Below are 24,004 nucleotides of genomic sequence, written 5' to 3' on the forward strand. Positions count from 1 at the left end.
TGAGAGGTAATGTTTTTTTCAAAAGATCATCAGATTTGGAATATTACTTGTAAAGAAAGAGTATCAGAAGAAGTAATTTAGATGCCAAATGGTTGACACAGGGAAAAGAACGATGAGGGTTAAGGTAATGTAATGAGTGGCAAATAGTTGCTTGCCATTTCTTTTCTCTTTTTCTTTGTTTTTAGAAGGAAATAAAATTTCTTTTCAGTGAAATTAAACAGCTACCAAGAGGAACAAAGCAAAATAAGTGCTGGACAGGAAAAGACAAAGTAAATGACATGAAACTGCACATTGACAAATGGGTTAAAAAAAAAAAAGAAAGAAAGAAATGGATTTCTTGATTACTGAATGGCATTTAATTTATTTTTGATCTTCTACTTTAATAAAGCTTTTGATAGATATCCTAAGTTTATATATGAATACCACATAGGAACTTTTTAATCTTCAGATAGGAAACATAATTAGGCAACTTTGGTTCCTGATGTCTTCAGTGTACATTTTAGTTAATCTGTTTCCAACTTGAAGAGATTGTGTTTGAGAAAGGAATGCCAGTTTTACATTTTAAAAGTCATAATGCTTCACATAAACGTTTGTTGTTGTTTTTTTTGTTTTTTTTTTTCTCATAAGCTTTACTGTCTGTATGCTGTTGTTTGTTTGTTTCTGTTTTTTTTTATATGAAGACACCTCTACTGCTTTTTTTTTTTTTTTTTTCCCCCTCATTTACGTTTTTAAATCAACTGACATCTCCTTCTTTGCTCTGTTTGCCATGTAGTGTCAGATCATCCCTTCAGAAATGAGTATAGACAAGTGTACCTTTCTTCAGAATTCTCAAAACAGTGATACTACAGAAATAGGATGTTGTTCCTGAAAGAATAACTTGTGGTATCTATTTGGACTTCTGGGCTATTTATTCATTAAGTGGGTATAAAGGAATATTCACTGATAAGTGGAAATCCTGAGATTTACACCCTTTACATGCAGGGAATTCAAACCTATCTTCTCTTCCTTGTTTGTGTACTGATTTTGTCATTTAGTGAGACTATTCAACAATGCTTTTCTCTTCAAATGTTGGCTTAAAAGACATAAAAAGTGCTCTATTCTTATTTCTCTTCATCTCCACTTTTAAAGGTTTGTTGTCCAGGGCTAACTGAGGAGTTCTTCAGTGCATCTTCTCCCCCAGACTCTAGCATTGTCTGGCAGATGGAGGTGATGTTCTACCTCCTGTTGCCGGAGAATTTTCTGTTATTGTGCAAGGGTAGTTTCTTGGGGAACTGCATGCCAGGAGAGGACCACAGGTACTTACCCCTCACTTCAGCTAACAGAGTTCGCTTTTATGTTCATTTGCTCATTGGAATCTTCCCCAGATGGTAAAAAAAAGCTATATTAAAAAGCTTTATTATCAAAGTCTAGGAATTAAGGCAACTTTGTTATTTCTTATTGAATATTAATAAGGAAATTAATAAGCAAAATAGTTAATCAGGATTGATTAGATCTTATGTGTAGCTGCAGTGGAATCTGGATGCTTGTGCTTCTTCATGATTCCATCTTAATGCCACACACCATCCTCCAAGCCATGCTGTGGTCTTTCAGGTGTTCGTCAGGAGCCCCAACAATCTATTCTAATGTGCTCTAGTTGCATATTTGTTCTATTTGGAGGACTTTTTGTTTCCTTTGTTTTCTTTAAAATTTTATCTACAAGGACTTCTCTGAAAGTAATGTCTCCTACTTTATTGTATTGGCCCATGATATCAGAAGTGGATGTTTGCGGTGTGGCTGCAGAGGCTGAACCTTTTCACTAATGTTCCATTATGCTGCTGTGTGACAGGTGGCAGCAGAGGGGGACTGTGACAAAATGATGTCTGACATGAAAGTGTGTAGCTAATGATGGTGACTACGTTGAAAAATAGTGTTTTTTAACTGAGAATTTGCTCTATCAATTTGCTCTTTGTAGCTGTTGTAGAAATGGAAATAAATAGGAGGAATTACTTTCGGAGCAACCCATGTAGAATCATGAAGGTTGGAAGAAACCTCTAAGATCATCTAGTTCAACCATCCACCTACCACCAATACTGCCCACTGAACCATTTCCCTATCTACCCTTTCCTTAAATGCCCCAAGGGATAGTGACTGAACCACCACCCTGGGCATCCTGTTCTAAGGCCTCAGCATTCTTTCTGAGAAGAAATTTTTCCTAATATCCTATTTTCCTAATATCTGACACAACTTGAGTCCATTCCCTCTTGTCTAATCACAAGTTACACAGCTTTGTTACTCTTATCAAGGCCCTGGAGCATGTCCTGAGGTCTTTCCTGTAGTGGGGAGCCCGAAGCTGAACACAGGACTTGAGGTGAGACCTCGCTAAAGTTGAGCACAGGGCAATGATCACCTCCCTGCTCCTGCAGGTTGCATTATTTCTGATACAGGCCAGGATGCCGTTGGCCTTCTTGGCTACCTAACTATTCTGATGGCTCATGTTCAGCTGAGCACTGACCCGCACCCCCAGGTCCTTTTCTTCCATGCAGCAGAGAAAATTATTGAAATTACTTTCTAATTCTCTCCCCATTCTTTTTTTTGTTTGTTTGTTTGTTTTGTTTTCCACTTTCTGGTGTCTCCTCTGCTTTTCTTCTCATCCCTTCCCTTTCTCCACCATTCTTAGAGATTAGGCCAAGTACTAACGTGTTCTTTGTAAATACATGTGCATGTTACAAATTCTGTTTCCTTTCAGTAATTAAGAGTCATTATCCTTTTAGCTTCTTTCAAGAAGTTTAATAATTGTTCACTAGATTAAAGGAGAGAGAGAGACTGTGTGACAATTTTGGAGACCAATTTTACACCCAGAAAAATATAAAAGGATGCCCAGGGAGGTGGTGGAGACACCGACTCTAGAGGTGTTCAAGGAATGCTTGAACACTGTGTTGAGGGATATGGTTTAGTCAGAACTATTTGTGATAGGTGGATGGTTGGACTGGATGATCTCGTAGATCTTTTCCAATGTTGGTGATTCTGTGATTTTGTGATGTTAGGAAATTGATGTAGACATAGAAATATGCCTAATGTGATAGAGATGTAGGGGCACTTGCTACAGAGGCAGAGCAGCATGGCAGTAGGTGGGAATGTAGAATATATTCATAAGATCAGTAACTTTTAAGAAAGCTTTTGCAGTGGTGCAGGACTGGGTGTGTTAAGGAGAAAACAAAATGGCTTTCAGCTTAGATTCTTCAAATGTATGTGAAACCAATTACGTGTGAAAAAGTAATAACAGTAAGACAGAAAATGTAAGAATGCATTGTTGGTGTGTCTTATGCTGGAGAAGCACAATTTTTCTGTTTAATGATAGGCCTTGTCACTTCAAACAGAAGGGTGTAGCTGATTTAAACTCTGAAGATGTTTTTTTGCTTGTTTAGTCTTAGCTCTCCCCTATTACCATTTTAAAAACTGGATCATTCTTGTGAAAAAGTTTTTACAAGAGCCATTTTCAAAGCACTAAAGATCTCATTATCTTTCTGCTGAAGTTGATCTCCAAATTCTTTGAGGATTAGGAGCAGATTCAAATCAATCAATCAATAAAATTAGCCATTAATTGACCCCCTTTTCTTTAAATTTTGTATTAATTGATTCGGTGGCAATATAACATACAAAATTGTTTTGTTACAGATAGTGTAAGAGCTTGAATAAGATTTCTACATTTGATTTTACATTTTAATTATTTTTTCATAGTCTGGGAAAGCCACTTCAAATACTGGCATGTAAGGATATGTAAAAATGCTATTCCATTGTATCTTTTTATTGTATTTAAAAAAAAATATTTTAGCATCTAAATATTCAATCTCAGTAATTTTCTAAATAATATTGCATAAAACTTCCTTTTATCTAATTTAAATAACGCATATTTCTAAGGAGAGGCTTACAACTGGTTGTTGTACATCAAGGTACAAATACATGAAATAGTCTGCGACTATGGCATCTATAAATGCCTTCTTTATTTTTGTTTTAATATTTAAATTGGAGTGTTAGTACATAGTTGTTCATATGAAGAAAAGATTCCTGAAGATTTTAACAGAAGAAAGTTTTCAGTCTCAGTCATCATGCAAATCAAAAGTTTATTAAATATACTAGGTTTTCTTTGAAATGGAGAACTTGTAAGTGTTCTTAGTCATCAAAAAAAAAAAAAAAAAAGTATTTACTATCAAATAGTTTCTCTGAAAATAGCGTACTCATAATCTGATTTAACAGGTGCAATTTCTGTGTTCTTCCATAGTCTCTCCTCTCCGTTTTCTCATTTATTATTTTTTTTCCTGTTTGTTCTCCAAATCCAGATGGAGTCTCTGCAAAAGAATAAGTGAAAGGTTAAGTACAATTGGATTTGTTACTTCCATTCCTTTGTACATGAAAAGGGATGATACTAACAGCAGGTGAGACTGAACATCAGTGCAAATTTACAAATATTTTGCCATCAGAATTAGAATAGTGAAACCTCATAGCTCAGAACCTAACACAAATTCTTAGCAGCAAAAGTAAAGCTGAAATGCTTAGACCAGCCTGTATACTACTGAGCCTTCTGCCTTCCTCTTTCACAATGGATCTTAATTCCTGAGCTTTTTTTTTTTTTTTTTTTTATAATGGTGCTTCCACTGGAAAACCAAATGGTATATCTCAGTTACTGAAGCTTCCCCCCTGGAAAGCTTCTCCTTACAGTGGGAGTTTGCGTTGAGCACACTTTCTCCAGGTTCTTGGAACTTGTGCTAATAAAATACTGAAAGCCAATGATGCGTACATCCTGTACTCATATCCTGGTGAGGATACAAACTTTTATCAAACCGCCAAATACTCACTGCGTATGAACACAGTGGTAAAATCTGAACCAGCCATGAGGGAGGCATGCGACCTAATAACATGCTAGTTGCATACTTAATAATACAGCTTTGGTAGCTGCGAGGCCTCATTGAGAGAAACAGAATGACAGAATGTCATTAATCAGCATCAAGATTTTAATACTTGATGGATTGAGAGGTAGCAGTTTTAAATGCAAAATGATGGCTCATTTTCAAGATGCCACTAATTGTAAATCAAATTCTGAGATGTTTTGTTGGAACTGTAACTGTGGATGAGTATCATTATTGTTTTCAATTTGCGACTTTCATTTGGATAGGAAAATATATCATAAAGATTTGATTTTTAATTTATTTTTATTACCCAATGTTTATTATCAGGTTCCTCATTTTGACTTGAGCATCCTGTGAGAGAATTTTCATTTTAATAGTTATTCGGTAAAAAGAGATTAAATCAATCTTAAGAGTGTATTTTACTTAATTTCAATCATAGTTTATTGCTCAGAATATATTTATAGAGATATGCGTGATTATATGAAAGGATTCATTAGGAACTATGTTACCAAGGAAATGGTTTAGTGAACCTTTTCTTCACTATGTGTTTGCTTTAAAACATTAGAAAATGGAAGATGGGGGGGCCAAAATATGAGAAAAATCAATTCAAAGGATTTTATTTGATTTTTTTTTTTCCAAAGAAAAATGTAAATATTGTGAGTAAAATTTTAAAAAATATCTAAATAAAAGTCTACTTTTCTGTAAGACATAGATTTTCATTCACAAGAAGCTATGAGTTGTCTGAAGGAATAAGAAAGGCACTTTTCAGGCATTGGTGACTAGTGCTGTGATACTGATCACCATTTTTAGCTACCCAAAAAAGTCCTTGGTTAAGCATGCTGAACTTCTGCTATGCTCAAAGGTATCAGAATATATCTGAACCTTGCACTTTGGTGGCCTTAAGAAACCTTTCATCTTACATGAAGAGCACTCTGTATGTAGGTAGATATTTAGCATCCGCTTGAGAAATGACGTGGCTCTAGACAACTGGAGAAGTGTGAAAGACATTTACAGTCCAAAAAGCTAGGATTTCCTTTTTTCTTTTTTTCTTTCTTTCTTTTTTTTTTTTTTTTTTCCTGGAGTTTGATGATCAAAAGAAGAAAGTGCATAGCAAAAAATTCAACAGAAGGCAGCGTTTCCAATGAAAGGGAATCAATGTTTTTAGCCACTATGTTAGTTTCTTTGGGTCTGCTGACAAATGTACTTATGAAGATGTGTTTGGGCACACGATTGCAATACCAGTTAACTGTTGTTATATACCTTGGGCTGAAAATGTGTTAAAGATTAGTCAGCACTTGATATACAGATACTTATGTTTTAAGCATCACACCCTCTGCAACACTTGTGAGTAATGTACTGTGAAAAGACCTAGCTAAATACATTAACATTTCTTTCAGTTGCAGCTAGTTTCCAAGAGATCTGCTGCTTGCAACTATTGCTTAGCAGTGAAATAGTTTAACCAGTATAAAGAGAGGCATTTACATGGCAGCCACATCAAGCAGTCTTACTGACTATCAGGTCTTTGAATTCAGGTTTTCCTGTCACATGCAGGTACATTTTCATGACGAGAGTAATCAGTGGCAAAGTTTTATGTGAAGGACAGTTATTTGATTATGTGAACATAAACCAAACCAAACTGCAGAATGTACCATACCTGAATATCCCAGAAAGAGCTAGGCCCAGTGTTTCAGGCAGTGGAGTAAAAGAGGAATATTATGTGCCTGATACAAAATGTGCTGATGGCTTTCATTGTATAGCTGAGCGTGGAGGCTTCATAATGAAAGTGCCAGCTTATCCTGACATATGAGGTACTTAAACTACACCTCTGCACAATATTTTATTGTGTAAACTGATTAAAAATTTACTTTCCATGATATTTTGTTTGTGGTACTTCTAAAAGAGTGATCTGTATAATGTCTTTGGTTTATTTTAACAGCAACTGTACAGCACGGCAGTGGGTCATTGTGCTCTCTATTATGCTGTCTTAGATAGCAATATTACCCTGTTCTTTTCATAAACAGATCAAAGACCCTCTGAATATTATTCAGTCCTGCCCCAGGAACTTCACTGCTGTAAAAGCTAGAGGCATTCCATGGTCAATTGTCTCCATCTGTTCTTGTCCCAAGGTGATTTTTTCTGATTCCAAAAGAATTCCTCCTGGTGACTCAGTCTCCTAAATTATTCAAAAAGAATAAATACATGCTTTAACAGACTTTATAGGGAAAAGTAAATATTATTATTATTATTATTATTATTATTTTAAGGCTCGTCAGCATTTCTATTTTAGGCCTGAGTTGAAAGTGTCTGTTGATATGCCAAAGCTGAATGTTTGAAGGTGGCTTGTGAGTCCATGCAACTCAAGGAACATCCCCAAACTATTCATTTCTTAAACAGATAAGGCTGCTCTAAACCATTTTGGGGATGGCAGAATTTGAAGCAATTTAACAATTCTAATTTAGCATTCTGCATGATTTGAACCTTGTGATATGCAGTGACATGGCTCTTGCATGTGTTTTCATTGCATAGTTACCATTTCTCTTCCTTTGACTGAAACATAACTGACTATAAATGTGTTTGCAGTTCCTTTGAGAGTGCAGCATGATCTGCAGCTCGTACTTATTACAGCTAATGACAGCATTTGGCATGCTATGGTTTGCAAAGCTGACCTCTAGATTAGGGTAGATGAGGTTCTGTCACAAAGAAATTATCATTTACTTAGGCACTCTGAATCTTATCACTGAGATAGTACCTTTGTAGTAATACATTGTATTAGTATGTTGTAATAAAGCAATTTATAAGCAAGTCTGTTATGAAGTCCCACCAAAGCAAACCATAATTACTGTGTCACAATAGGCAGATAAACAATAGAAGTTATCAACACCTGCCATTACCTCCTCCTCTTTAGTGGAATAAGACACTAATAGTGCCATTGAGGGAGATTTTCTGTACAATAGCACTTTACCAGAGATGCTCACAAAGGAGTCTCCAATCCAGTGCCTATGTAGGCATGATAAATTTTTTCATTTTTCTTAATACAGCTGTATCTTCTTATCTTCTTTATATATGACCCCTGTGTCTCCCTATAATTCTATGCCAGATACATATCACTAAAAACTGTTAGGGTATTTTCAGTGTTGTACTTATTTCCTTGGAAAACTGAAAATATATCATATAAAATATAAATAAAACTGTGTGTGTTGAGCTAACTTCTGCTAATCAGAGATTAAAAAAAAAAATATTTTTTCTGGTTTCCTGAATGAAGCAATGGATATGAAATATCCAGGTAGAAACAGCAAGATGAACAAAGATTTCATCCCAGAAGAAAGCCCTTTTCTTATTACTACTAACATAGCTTTTTTTTTTTTCTTTAAAAGCATCAAATAATGGATATCACTTATAGTCATACATTATGGTATGTAAGGTAATGAATTACAGCTCTTATTAGTATGAAGTTATCCAACCCTGTGTTAGGCAAATTAAAATTGGCAAATTAAAATTGAAACATTTTTTGAGTGTTGCTTATGAAAAGCTCACAGCTCATTTCTCTATCTGCTGGTACATCCTGCTCATCTTCTTACACTGTCTTGATCTTGCTATGATAATACACCATCTATGATTTTTTACTGTGTTATTAAGCTGTTATTTACATTGCTTATCTGAAGGAATTTCTGAAGTTATACCATTTGATGTGTTGAAATCTACTGACAGATTTAGGATTAAATAATATCTCTAGTCTTGAAAAAAACAATGCTAACACATGAAGAAAGTTAGTAGGAAAAGCTTCATATCTTATTTTTCTACATTTTTTTTTTTGCATTAAAATTTCTCTTTGTATCCTTGAACCATCAAAAGCACAAAGAGTGAGAATCATTCAAGTGCTAAGATTTTGCTGGAAAGAAATGCTATTGAAAACAAGCAAACAAACAAACAAAAAAAACCCCTAGTATTTCAGAATTTGCAGTATTCCATAATTCTAATTGTTTTTTTTTCTTAATTTGTACAGCTTATAATGTTGATATCATTGAAAAGGTGCACCTTAAAAACATACATATTACTAAAGAGTTCATGTATGGATGAAATTTATCTGAACAGCAAAAATCTCCTTTTACTTGCGAACTGGTTGCCTTTTCTCCAGAAATTAAGCACACTGTTTTGAAGGGCTAGAGTTACCAGTGAGCTCAGGTTTACCTTAGTCATTATTTTTGCTTTTCAAGTAATTATTTCTTTACTATTAAATTTGAGATTTTATTTCCTACAAGCAATAAAAAGCAGTGAAATCATTAGAATCTGACATGCTGTCTTATGGTGTGTGTCTTTTTGGAAACACTTAAGCCATCCTTCACTAATAACAAATGAGATATCAGGACTGAAGTTCTGGCAAAATTGATGAGCTTTTTGCTTCAAAATGGATGCTGAAATAATCATGTCCTTAAGGTGACTTTGAATGTAACTTGTAAAGGGAACTTTCACAGTGTTTTCAGTGTTTAGGATTTCATTATATTCCTTGAATCTGCAGTGCAGCTTGTGCTTATAGAAGCTACACAATCAGGGTTGGGCTAACGCTTTCATAATTGTCAGCTTATGCTACAGTCTGTGGTAGGCATTAAATAGTTCTTAGTATTATCCACTGGAAAATATAAAGCATAAATTCAGACTTTGGACATTTTCTTAAGGCTAACACATATCTGTAGCATTTAATTAATAGTGTCAGAATTTAATAGTGCCCAGAAAGGAGTAGAAAAAGTAAAAAAAATATAAATAAAAGCTAACAAAAAGGTTAGAATATTTGTTTCTTGTACATTTGCTAATAAAAAGAAGGCAGTGTAGACCAAAATATTCCTCATATCCCTAACACAGCAGATCAAGGAAATGCAAAAGATGAGAATCTGATAGGAAATCTTGTTGAAAATACATAGGTTTCTCCAAAAGACATGCTTTCTATTTAGTTCCAAGGAAACTACAACAGATACAAAGAGTGCAATAATTCTATTTGATAAAGAAAATTTTCAGCTGCGAAACAGTGTTTTTCAACATAGTCACTACCAGTAGCTATGTATTTTCACCAGCGATGAACAAGAGCCTCCATGCCCTGCTTGTAAAAATCTGCAGACATGACCCATTTTTCACAGCTGCTATGATGGGAGAATGTTGCTCACACAGTGCATCTTTTATCAGCCCAAACAGATGAAAGTTAGAAGGTGCGAAATCCAGACTATACAATTGATGGTGTAGGGCAGTCCAGCCATGGCTGGCAATGTGGTTTTCAGACAGGTTTAGGACTTGGTGACTATCACCTGGCAAGAGAAAGGTTGTCATCTTCTCTGGCCTGGCTCCAGAAGGTTGAGCCTGCAGTTTAGTCAGCATTGCAGTGTAGCAGTCAGAGCTGATGGTTTATCCAGATTCCAGGCAATCCAGAAGGATCATCACTTTCCCACCTCTAAAGACAGCGTACATTACTTAACCCACTGAGAGCTGTGTCTTGAACTTTTTATTTTTTTTTTTGATGGGGAATTCACATTGCCATTCCATGGACTGTTTTGACTCCAGCTAGTAGAGGTGACACCATGTCTCATTGCTGGTAATTATGAGATCCAGAAAACTGCCACCTTCAGTCTCGTATTGGTTCAGTAGGTCCTGACAAACATACATAGGGTAGTCTTTCTGTACCTGTATGAACATTTGTGGAACTCACCTGGTGCAAACTTTGCAATATTCCAGTGTTGGCAGCATTATCATTTCCGCTGCATTGAGGCTGATATTCAATAAACAGTTCCCTAGTCCTAATCTGCTGATTTGTGAGGATGAGCTGATCAAGATGCTTTTCATTTCATGGTGTGACAACAGCACGTGGCTGCCTAGAACGTGACTTGTCTTTCACATTGCTATTACTACTGCTGAAACACATCACCCACTGCTTCACTGTTGTGTCATCTGCTGTTTGATCTCCATAAGTGTTCAGCAAGTGTTGGTGAATGTCAATGAGTGCCATTTTTTCAGCATGGAGGAATTCACTTCCACACCTTTGCTTCATACACACCTCCATATCAGATGCCATTTTGTCAGACTGCCCCTCTGTTGCATGGCAACAAAATATAATGGAATATTGGCCAGAAAATTTAACTTCTACTTCCATACCACCAACATTTGTCTCTTGATGTCATAGGCCAGCATCATAATGTCGGAGGCATTGCTTGTGGAGCAGTGAAAAGAAAGTATAATTGAGTTCACTGTTTATACAAGCTTTGAATATACTTACGAATAGAATAAGAGGATATAAGTTACTATTAGCTTAAGAAGATATGATTCAATATGCTGGGAACTGAGAAACTTACCAGTTTTATAATTCCACACTTCTGTCTTCTGTACTGGAACTCCACAAGCTATGAGATACATCCCATTTTAAGTAGGCAAGTACTGTGCAAAAAAACCCAAATAAAATGAAACAGAAACAAACAAACAAAAAACCAACACTTTCCCATTAAAAAAAAAAAGTATTTTTCTTTTTTTTTTCTTCTTTTCTCAGCTGTACAACTCAGGAACTCTGCTGTTACATGTGAAATTTCAATAAGATATTTTGTATTAAATTGCAGAACTTCAGGTCTGATGAGAAGAAATAATTATTGAGTCCCTCTATAGGTGCAACACGTTTCTTACCTAATAAAATAAATAAATAAATAAATAAAATAGAGCTAGTCAGATATGTAACTGAATTTATGGAGGATAAGGTATAGCCATTGTTGTTCCAGAACACTTAGTAATAGTTGATAATGATTTGTGTAAGGTCATTTTCAACAATTTTCTATCTTCTGGTGTATGACTCTCCATGTAGGAGGCATTTTAAAACAAAGTATACTTGGTAAATATTCTGCTTTACTACAGTCTGTTCTTGAGAAAACTCGGTCTAATAAATATGCAAGAAAATAGATAGTAATAAAGATAACTGGTAGGAGAGTAGGAGCAGATGAAATACAGTCTGCCAGTGCTTGGATTTTGGTCAAAATGCTAGTTGACATAGAGCCATGTATCCAGTGGAACAACCTGCAGCTCATCCATTTTCTTTTTCTTATGCTATCAGAAACATTATCAGAATGTGACCCCCAAACAGTGAGAACATTATTGATCTTCTTTTATTAATGAGCTGGGTTTGCTGAGGGTCATACATCAAGCCAAATGTATTCTGTCAGTTGTTCTACAGACATATTACATACAAAGGGTAACAAAATAATATTTTTCATGCCCAGTTTGATGGGATGTCAGACTGCTGTGTGCTTCTGAAAATATTTAATACGCTTAAGCATCATTGATCTGGAAGTAAAAGTGAACTCTTTGAACTAGTGTCTTGTCCACTATGAAATCAGACCTTAAAAGTTGAACAGAATAATTGATTGATGGCTATTGACTCACGACTGTCTCCTACTATGTGCAATCAAGGAGGTCTCAACAAGGGAGAATTGCAAGAGAGCACAGCCTTTCCTGAGTTCACATACAGCTGTGACCAGGTCTCAGAGCAGAGGCATTTTAAAGGAAAATTCTGTCACGGCAGCAACAACAAAAACAGGAAATGTCATTCAAAATTATTAATTGATGTCATTAACATGAAAATGAAGAGTATGTCTGATTGCAGAGGAGACAGTAATGTGAGCACAATGCAAATAGTGCCAAGGAAATCTCAGAATGAAAGAGTTCTACAGACTTGAATAGACTTGAATAAATATATGTATTACAAGGGAAAAAGATGAATTTATGTTGGAAAATGATTGTTTGGAAATATTCTAGCTGTGTGAAGAAGTTATTTCGATTTGAGAACCAAACAAAGATTTGATCTTTCAGGATAATCTTCCATTTAGGAAAGATAGATTCTTAGAGACGAGGAGGTGTTTTTGTGGCTTATAAAACTAGACTTTCACCTACAGATCTTGCAGATGGCAGAGTTGTACAAACTAATCTGAAGAATTTCTTGCTACTTCAGAACATATTAAAATTGTAAATTCTGTGAAGAGTGTCTTCTGAGCCATTAATGGACATGGGTAATTAATTATGTAGTCCTGCGTTTAAATCATCATTAGAAATATGTTGTAGGATGAGTATGTGTGGTCCTCAGCTTTTAAACAATATAAATCTTCAAAAGCTTAGCCAGAAAGAGTGGAAGAAAAGAAGCAGAATTCACATATTATATTAATGAAAAACCTTTCTTTCTGGATAACTCCTTTTTTTTTTTTTTCCTTCAAACATGAAAAAGCTGCAATAGCATAGATACTTGTTAGCACTTGGAAAGATCAAACAGTTGTTTTTTGATCTGATTAACTGTGATATCTTACAGAAGCAATGCGAAAATTTAGCCTTTAAGATAACGTGCTTCCAAAAATAGTCTTTGATATGTTTATTTCCTTTTTGTGCAATACATTTTCTTGAAATAAAAATCTTCCTGGAACTGTACAGTAAGCTTACAAGCAGTGTATCACATTGGTCAAAGTGCTTTCCCTGCTTGGAAGAAGGCTTTCATTTTGGTGTACCAGTAAATATCATTTGATCTGCTGTTCTATCTCAGCAGTGTTCCTGTATGATATTTTTGATACAGTCATTCTCTAAAGGCTCTCCTTTTTCTTAAAATATGTTCTTCTTAGAATGGTCTTCAAGAAATCTCTGTAGTTATACTCAGGATAATTTGATGACAAACTATTCTGAGGAACTTTAGTTTTTGGTTATTTTCCTGAGAATTTCTTGTACATACCAATTTTTTTGTACAGTGCACACTTGTCCTATTGAAATCACTTACAGCTGAAGATACTTGGGGACATTGGAATAGAATTATCACACGTCAGAATTTCAGTATTGAAGAAGTGCTGTAACTAACAATATTCTGGGCTCCAGGAATCCAGACCTCAGAGCTACGCTTCTATGTTTCTCATACTGCAAAGAAATCAGAGTGGTAGCTCAAATCCCAGGCACAGAACTGAATTACTTAATTGGAGATGGTGCCCTGTTTGAATTCAATGCACCTCCAGGTCAAGAGATTTCCACTGCTCTGGGTCTTTGTTCTTTATTTCTTTTTCTTTTCTTCTTCCTTTTTTTTTATTATTATTTTTTTTAATAATTACAAATTTGGATCCTCCAAGTTTTAAATTGATGCAGTTTTGTTGTCTACAGATTAACAGTAATTAATAAATTAGTCAAACACTACTTTTTATCTGTTTTATTGAGAAGAAACTCCCAAAGACAGGAGAGAATTAGGACTCCTGTTAGTGTTACTACTTCTATGATGAGTGGCATTGTTTTCCACAGGGCATTCAATGTAGATGGGGCAATAGCTCAGCAAAAATGAGGTAAGAGCAACAACGTGAAAAGAGGACACTTACTTTTTGTTGTTGTTCTGTTTTTTGTTTTTTGTTCTAGCTGTCTAGTATGACTAGGCTCATATCCTCCTGGGCACAAGTGAGAAGTATCTATTACTGAACCAGCATAAAAGCATTAAAAAGGAATTTTAATTTTAGGAGGAATTTTTCTGATTAGCTACCTGTATGGGAACTGTTGAGCCTGTACCACTGATTGATCACCTGAGGCAAGTACTGAGTCAGCCCTGGGAGCACAGGTGAAGGCAAATCAGCTGTGTGACCAGAAGAGGTGGAGCCCAGCTGCACCTCTCCTGGACCCCATTTAAGGGCTGACTGCCACTGGGGAAGGGTCCCTTTTTGGAGATCTCTTCTTTTAGAGTTTGCTGCTGTGAGTCTAGGACACAGGTGAGCATTTAATTTTTGACTGTCTCCTTCCACTGTAATAATTTTTCTAACTACAAACCTGTAAAATACCATCCTAACTATGCATTTTCCTAAATGTACATTTGTTAATTGTACAGTCCCTCTTTAGTTTTCTTTTACTTTGTGTATCCCTTTCTAGGATTCAAACTGTAATGTTAGGAGATGTACCTGCTGAATGAATGTGAGAATAATTGGTTCTGCACTGTGTATTTCTATTCCAAAAATATTTTCTCTGTTAAAATTGGTATGTTTTCTAATGATTCTCTGACTAATTTCACTATTTGCTGTCTGCTTCAAGACTTCACCTCATGTACGTTTTGCCAGTGAACTTTGTAGAAAACTTCATTTCCTTTTCTGCCTGGTTTTATTTTCACCCAGAGTTGAAAAAATCAAAACACTTTTTTTTTTCTCCATGGTTACCTTGGAGTAGGGAATACTTCCTGAGCATACGCATACAGCAGTCACTCCTCTTCATCTGTCTCATAGAGCATGGTTTTCTCTACTGACATTTCAATTACTTATTTTTATCCCACAGTAAGATTTTCTGGGTTTTGTGTTACTTTCCCAAACAGAGCATCTCAATTCATTGGAAGAGAGATATGTTACAGCCTTGTGTGTACTTCTTTTATTTCATTTCCTTTAGTTTTGCTTTTATCTTCTCTGCCATTCTCCAGTAACACCCTAAATTACCTTCCTTCTAAATCCCAGTTTGGTGCCCTCTATTCTCCTTTCTATTGATGCATTTTTCTTGCTGATTATTTTTTGTGTACTAGCCACTTTTCTTTGTGTTTCTTCCTGTCTCCTTGCTGAACGTCTTATTCTTTCTTCCGAACTTCAAGCTCTTTTGCCCAGTCCTATTAGCTTTCCATCTCCACAAATTGGTGGCCGTGCTCTTCAAAAAGAACTTATCAACTCTTTCAAGTTTTTGCAAGCCCCCTACCATTTAACTGCTGATTTATCACTACAGTTCTAGAATTCTTGATTTTATTCAACGTAGACTCTCGCGATGAATCATATATAACATTAAGCAGGTTAGACTGATGCTCATTAAACTGCATTGTAGAATTACAAACCACAAATTCCTCTTACAGATTTCTAGGTCTGCAATTTAATGAAGCAGTGGTATTTTCTGCTTGCTTCAGGACTGTATTATGGCATCATATTTGTACTAGTTTTTGGGCAAGCGTCAGTAGTCTAGACTTGCTTCATTTCTCTTTGCTACCTCACATTACTCGTCTGTGTTGACTTCACACATCTGGTATGTCATGAGATGATTTAACTAGAGGTCATAAAATACTGCTTAAGCAGAAGAGGTGATTTGAGGTTATGCAAGCAGCCTTTTTTTTTTTCTGTTTTCTAACTTGTGAAACTTTTTCCATACAATTTTATGAACATCATTTTAATGTAATTTGTGCCTAATATATATATGTTATAGATAAGTCTATCTATCTAATAAGCAGTTTGAAATAATATATGTAGATTCTTCTATTTTATATTCTTTTCTGTAAGTCAGCAGACTAGAGTTCATTAACTTGATATGGATCTTTTCCAGCCTGTAAGCATTCACCAAAGAATGGATTTAGCACTATATTTATATGGTAAATGTACTGATATTGTTTACTTTAATTGAAAGTTGAGCTTCTTTTAGCACTTTTCTACATATACATATTTGGCTTTTTTTGGAAAGAGACCTGTAATCCAGTTGTCTTCTCATTTCAGTAGAATTCCTACTTCTAAACTAATGTAGATAAGTAATTTTGAGCCCTCAGTAGACACCCCTGTAAGGATTAAAGAAACATATGTGTATTTGTAGTACTTACAGAGCTGTATATTTAAGCAAAGTATTTATTAAACAGAGCTACCATTACCATAATAAATAGTATTGCCCCACCATAAAGAAAAAAAAAATTCTGTAGTGTTAGTAGTTAGTGAATTCTTGCAAAAACATGATGGACAACTATAATAAAATACTAGAAGTTCTTTTTTTTCTAAAAACGATTGCACAGTGTGTGAGCTCTGACTGACTGGAGATTTGCCACTGAGGTAACTCTACCAATAATGTCACTTTACCTTGAAACTTGCTTGGAGACATTTATGATGCTTGTATCTTTCCTAATTAACTATAATATGATGATAATGGCATTTGTGCCACTGATAGGGCTGTTAGAATTTTTGATAAAACTTTTGCTGGAGATTCTAATGAAAAAGTGCAAACTTTGAATCTGCCAATTAAAAACAGCAACAGAAAGCAAACAAACTTCTGTTTCTCTAGACTAGGCATGTTTCAATAATTTCCAAAGTAAAACTCTCCTCTCCTGAGACTATTTCTCATTTTTTTTAATGATATTTAAAATAGAATAAGGCAGACTTCTATTCTTGACTTCTTAATTTAAAATCACTTAACAAATTGTCAGGTTCTGAAATAAGTTCCTGATTTTTAATTCTAATAAAATCACATAAGTGCATCAATTCAGTAACTGTACCACCTCCAACTTTTTCTGGAGAATTTCCACACTGCTACTGGTGTCTTCTTACATGGAAAGAACATGCTACGTATGCTGGTCTTACATGACATAGTAATATACATAGTTGACTTAACAAAAGAATCAGTTACTTGAAATATACCAAGGATCATGGGCATGGACTGAATTAGTTATTAAAGAAAGGACTACTTTTTCCTGAAAACACATGAGATCCACATCACCCTCTGCAGCAAGAATTCTCTTCCAGTGAGGTAATTGATTTGTTAAACTGGGAGAGTTATGTACCAAGAAAACTCCATTCATTGCTCATTCTGCTAGACTGTATCCCCTCAAACAGTTGCAAACATTCCCATTCTTACCAGTACCCCTCCTCCTGGACTCTAAGGGGCTCACTAACCTTGTTTAAACACACCTTCAGAAGGGAACATGACAAGTGATACCAGCCTGAGATAGCTGAAAATTTGCAAAACATCTAGCACAGGACTGAGAACTTTATGTTCCTCACAATGAAACTATCAAAAGTGATTTTTCTATACCAAAAGCCTCTATGGAGACTGGACAAAATCAGATAGTGCTCTTCTGCTGGTAACTGGACACATTTCACCTTCATAAATTATTTATAGAAGTTCATGCTAGTGGCTATCTCAGTAAGGAGAACTGTGTTTCTGATCTCTCAGCCCAGATCCTTAAGGAATAACCACAAAAAATAAAGATATTCATATGTAACATTCACAGCTGCACTTGACATTAAAAATCATTGAGATACTGGCTTCCTGGTGTCTGGTAGTTTTCTCCAGATGGCACCTCTGCCTGACCTTTTGGTCCCACCAGACTTACTGAACTTATTACTGCTTCTCTTTGCTGACATCACCCTCTGCTCTGCTGCTAACAACCGTCATTTTCTTTCAAATTGGCTAACTAATTAACATAATTATTCCCAACCTTGAGTTTACTGCTTTCATTTTAGATCTAAAGATGGGTTTGTATGCCTAAAAGCTTATTATCTATAGAGCTTTCTCACAGCTAGCACTCCACAAGTCTAATAGAAAAAGAAAGAAAGAAAAAAGTCCTTACAACACTTCTCTCTGATGCATAGGTCAAATATCTATATGTGTTCACACACAACTAATTATTACAGTGCACTGCTGTAAATTAGTGTTACGTGTCTGGAAATTCATCAAACTTTTGCTGTATTCAGTTAAAATACTTTGTATAAAAAAAGAATCATTTCCTCATTGAAAAGATTTTACACATTCAACTCTTCTAGGTTATATGACAATGCTTAAGAAAAAATAACCTCTTTGCAACTGAAACTAGCAAAAATATTTCTGCAGATTTTAACAGGGTAAATACCTTTCTAGCTTAAGAGCAGTAAGTAATTGTCATTCCTTTTAATTTTCTATTTTTTTCCTGTCAGTTGTGAAAACATATCTTAAATACTTAGTTCTGAGCTCTTTATAGATTACTTTTCTTCTTCCGCTTGGAAACAGACATCATGATTATCACATTTAATCTTGTAAGAGCAAAAATCATAAGCAGAAATGGGAAATTATTGTTACTTGTGCTTTAACAATAAAATGATCTGAATCTTTAGTATCATTTCAGTTAAACTTTCATAATGCAAATTACTATGGAAGAGCTTCAACAGTGAGCATCTTTTTCGGGGGGGGGGGGGGGGGGGAGGAGGAAATTCCTTCCTAAACTCCCTTTCTGGCTGGTGGTGTGCTCTGCCTCCCTTGGTCTGAAGACTGTTGGTTTCAGGCTTCCTAAAGGAGAAAGGGAGAAGTTTTTTGATGAGCATCCAAAAGTCAACACTGAGTATGGCTGTAATGATGGGAGTTTCCACCTTCCCTTTGCTGAAATAGCTATGATGTTGATAGTTCCATACTCCTTATCCTTGAGTCTGCTTGGGCTCCCTTTAGTAAGTTTACTTAATGCAGCCTACATGCTGTTTCTTGTCACTGGACCCCAATGATTCAGGTTTTCTTCTTTTCTGTTTAAATTTGATTTTACCTAAACAATGAAAGGCATTCCTGTGAATTAAAGCTGTGATTTCTGTCAGTGCCCCTGGACTTCTGGTGCCATCCTGGATGTATGCTCTCTTCCATACCTCATTTTATTCTGGGGATGTAAACAGTTCAATTTGCACTGAATAACTCCTCGTTATCACTACACCAAAGGTAGTTGTTGCCTGACTGTCAGGCAATTGCTACCACTATCTATTTATTTGTTTTGAAGCTAAAATCAGCACAGGCTAAGACAGACTTAGATGCATCCTAATACTTTGTGTGGTTGGGCGGGAACTGAATCAAAGCCAAATAATAATGAAAAGAACTACTTGTGAATCAGAAATCAAACTCTCCATTTAGGTTTCTTCAAAAACAAACAACAGGAAAAAAAAAAAAAAAAAACAGGAAAAAAAGGTAATTTATCCTGTCTTCCATGGAATTCATTTATCATATTGTGATGCTACTTCTGGTATCCTTTTTAATAGACTTGTGTAAGGAAATTAATAAAAAAGAAAAGTAGCAAATCAAATTCACTTCTAAATATGTACTGTTTCTTCTTAAGACATGCTTCAGTAGTGAAAAATCATCTGTCAGGTGTTCTTAATGTTTATTTTTCTAACTGAAATAATTTGGTTAATTAAAAGAACAAGGCCACCTCCCCAAAACTTTCCGAAGAGATGTCACAATCCGTGGGCCAAGAAGCCCCATCTATTAAACAAACAAAAAAACACAAGAACCCCTCTCTTCTGCTGCCCCTCCCCCCCAAAAAAGAAAAAAAAAAAGTTAATTTTTGCTGCTAGTTCCTCTGTGTAGAGTTGTATCTATCATGTACCACACAACATTTAAGCAGTTCTGAGTCAAACAAAAGAGCAGGACCTGGAGAGTGGCCTTCTACTAGAAGCAACCTAATTACTGGGTATGCTGTGTTTTCTGTTGTTTTTCTTAAATAACCATAGAGTGCATGTGAATGAATGCGAAATTGTGAAAGCTTGAGTGTTTCACAGATAATTCTTATTTTTGCTAGCCCCAAGACAACTGTGCTAGAGCTTAAATGGATCATGTGAATGAGAATAGCAGTGGCTGTATGAGCACAGTTTGAATATTTTTATTATTTTTCATCACCCTCTGCTAAAGCGCATTGGAAACAAAACAACCTGAGATTTCAACACAAAAATACTGTTCAATGTCTCTGAGTCTTCCACAAAGCTGCTGGTATCAAGCCTGGGAGGCGTGCTGTGATGTTTTTCCTTACCCCATGTCTCTTACCATTAGTGTCTTAAAAGAATTTCTCCAGTAAAATAAACTGTAATTGCAACTGCTCAGTGCCCACCTGAGAAAATTACTTTTACTATTAAAAGTGAATGGATCGAAAAGGTTCAATGCATTCCTTTTCTACAGAAACATGCATCAGAACAAGACCAACAAAGTAGCAGAACAAGCAGAAATAACATTGCACAGTACATTTTTATTTAAACCTGCCAGTTTTTTTTTCCTTTAAATCCATTGCCCTCCTCACTTAGTGCATAATTGCTTTGTGACTCTCTCCCTCCTCTTCTTCAGTGCTTTTGTGTGATTGCAATTCCTTTAATGTCAGTTTAATATCACACAGCATCCATTTTTATTTCATTAAGAACAACCATGGTTTTAAGCGACGTCTCTGTTATAAATCAGACTCAGATTGTCACAGATGCTGAGATACCTCATCTTTCAGTGCCCTGGTTTTGAAAATCTTTTAAATGCCTAAGTGGTTTGCTTGGAGTGTAAATCTGTCCCCCAGAGGAGATTCTTAATATTGAGCATTCCCATTAGTTGCTGTTTCAAGGCCAGCTTTAATGAACATAAAAATGCTCCTTTCACAGACATTTTAAAAAGAATCTCCACAGCAATATGAAAGCTTTTTTCAAACATCTCAGAAAACAAGAAAGTAGCCATGGACTGAAATACTTTAACCGTATTATTTTTTCTGCAGGAAATGCAGCCATTCCATGTGCAACTTTGTAGTTGGGAGCCCATTTACAGTAATGGTTTCAGCTAGTCCTAATGATCAGTGGAAACAGCTGAGGTAATAATGTTTTCCAGAAAGAGATGTGTTGGGGCTCTGTTCAGCCTGTAGTGGGATAGTTCTTTTAATACAGCAGAAATGTGGTCTTGTAACATGTTGTCTAAGGATGTGGCAAACCACAGTAATTCTCACTTGCATGGACAAAATAAGAAGTCAGGGAGATATAATAGCAGTATGTTGAGAACTCTCGATTTAGCCAAACATAATGTAGTCATAGAATAATGGAAGGGAGTGGGGGGAGGTGGAGGCAGGAAGATAAGTGCAAAGGATCTGAGTTGTGGCTTATTATTATTATTATTTTTAAAAAATCCTCCCCTGAGGCAGAGATCATGCCTTCAGAAACGCTCATGAATGGGCAAAAAGAAGATTTTGGTCATGGTTTTGTTGCCAGAAGTTAGCTAGTAGCCAGGAGCACAACGTGGAGCAATGGTCCTGCTCTCAAAAACAAAGAGGAATTGCTCAGGATGTTGCTGGAAGCTGCTAGACTCATTTCTCACCATGGTGAGAGGGAAGAGGAGGAGGGGTTATAGAAATGCTGCTGGCAGGAACACCAGGCTGACTGGGGATAGGGCAGGGCATGGCACTGCTCTGCTACGAGGGCTGATGCTGGCCTCCTTAGAGGGTTCTTTGCACCCTATGGGTAGCATGATAGCTGGTCTTCTCTGTCCCTGAGATGTCTCCTTGGATGTCAGGCCTGCTACTGCAGACCTGTGGGCTGGGGGTAGCAAAAGGGTGCTTGGGGTCTTGTGCCCAAAGGCCAGCTGCCCCACGACTGCGATGAGCACTGCAATCCTGTCTTTTTCTGAAAGGAGAGAGCTGGCCTGTGCTGTGGCAAAACCCTACACTGTGGAAGATACAGATTTTGGGGATTTTGTGGGTTGGAAGGGCAGTGTATGGGTAACATCTCACTGGGAGTGAGAGTCAGTGGCTGGAAGAGGGCATCACAGAGGACAAGTTACTAGCCTGGCCGTGTTTGGTGCTCACTTAGACATGAGTTACTTGCCTGGGAAGCTGCATGGCACTGGGCTCTATGGGCTCCACCAAAACAGAAACATTTCAGTGCATGAAAGTAGTCCTGACAGCCTGGAGGACTATGTTTGACATGAACAGGGGATGAGGAGCATTTGTGTTTTGTTGTGGTCTTTTGCTGTTTCTGTGCTGGGAATGAAATTGCCTGCACCAGAGCGTCTGGCTGCTGGACTCCATGTCCCAGTCGGCAAAAGCAAAGTCAGCCTGTTATTTCTTGGCAATGAATTATGCATTAGTGTCTCATTAGGAAAAACAACACAATTGAAATACATGCATAAGCTTTTCCCTAGTCAATTAGTTCTTGTGTCTTGGTGTGAAACATCAGGCTCTCTATCCCTGGAAAGATCTTGCACTAGTGTTTTTCAACAGGGAAGACTACCAGAAAATTATACTGTAATTGTTTATGTAATACTGAGTACATAGGAACCAGATGCAAAATATGCATGCCTATTGCCACGTTAAGTTGCTCTCATATATTGTCGTGATGATGGGAAATGTGACAGAGGAGGATCTGACGGGGTCCAAGGGCTCTTGCAGAAAGGCAGTTGGAAGCCAGGCAGGCTGCCCAAGGATGTCTGAAGTGAAACTGTGTACTTGATTTTTCTCATCTGAATCTCATCTTCTGGGTGTGCACTGACGATACAGTATAAATGTAAACATTATTGTGAACATAAGTTAGTGCTGGTACAGAACAATGGAAATTAATGTTCATTATTTTCTGATAAAAATACCAAAGCACTGAGGGAATTTGCTACTTGTAAAAGTGCTGGAAGACATAGTCCTCACCACAGTTTATTTTAGTAGCACAAGTTGCTTCATACTGTTGACTGTAAAAGCTATTATTTCCCAAATGTATACAAAATAAGTCTGAACATGTTTACCTATAATACAACAAGGTGAACTTAATTACAGGAAGCTTCAGAAGTGTACTGCTCATGTGCTGCTGACACAGCATAGGTGGATTTGTGAGAAGGGAAGTGGAGAAGGGAGGACAATCCCTGTGTGAGAACCACCTTCAGAACAAAAGCTGAAACTTCAAAGCAGGTGAAAAAACCTCTGTAACACTTCTAAAATGTTATAATAAACGAAGGGAAAATAACATGCCCATTTACATTTCTTTGTTCTTATTTATGGTTTCACTTAATGTCAGGAGATTGCCAAAGTTTCAGCATCAGCACCAGCTTCAACAAGATTTAGAAAAAAAAAAAGATCACTTTGTGTTTTGCAAATTACCTATATTCATGTGCAAGTTACATAAGAAGGTGTTGATAGGAACAATTGGGGTCTATTTTTAAATAAACTTGCTGGATAGAGGTACACTTCCAAACTTGGAGAACTGGTTTTATTCCCAAAATCTATTCTGTTGCTACATACATCGGCACTGTTCATTTATGTTATGTGCAGCCCTTAGTTAATGTGGTGTAAAATGAAAGAGTGTGTATTGTTTTGTTCTTTCCCCTTAACATCACATTTGTTAATGTAATAGGGGTTTATAATTATTTGCAATAGCTTTTATCAGAAGAACTCAGCAAAGTATGTAGAGAGTTTTCAATTCTAATATACGACCTGCTTATGGAAAACAATGTTTCTTACCAGAAATTGCAGTTTGTTTTTCTAAAAAACAATATCTGAGATTTTGGATGCTTTATTAGAAGTTAAACTTTTTTTTTCTTTGTACTGTAAACTTATTTATCATGTCAAGTATAGAGAAGTGATTTTTTTAATATATAGCTGTGCTTCACTTCTTTCTTAACTGCCTTAATAGGATTTATTGCATTTTCTT

General features: G+C 36.2%; 1 long non-coding RNA gene across 1 annotated transcript; it reads left to right on the forward strand.

Moving 5' to 3' along the window:
* The first annotated feature begins 14,580 nt into the window (after nucleotides 1-14,580).
* On the forward strand, nucleotides 14,581-23,306 carry LOC149918069 (uncharacterized). The gene is made up of 3 exons (XR_016465830.1): nucleotides 14,581-14,620; nucleotides 21,100-21,192; nucleotides 23,134-23,306. It is a non-coding gene; the product is annotated as an uncharacterized LOC149918069 (long non-coding RNA).
* Nucleotides 23,307-24,004: the final 698 nt, after the last annotated feature.

Source organism: Phasianus colchicus, chromosome 4 (assembly GCF_987193195.1).
Source record: "Phasianus colchicus chromosome 4, bPhaCol1.hap1.1, whole genome shotgun sequence".
In the NCBI taxonomy this organism is placed as follows: Eukaryota; Metazoa; Chordata; class Aves; order Galliformes; family Phasianidae; genus Phasianus; species Phasianus colchicus.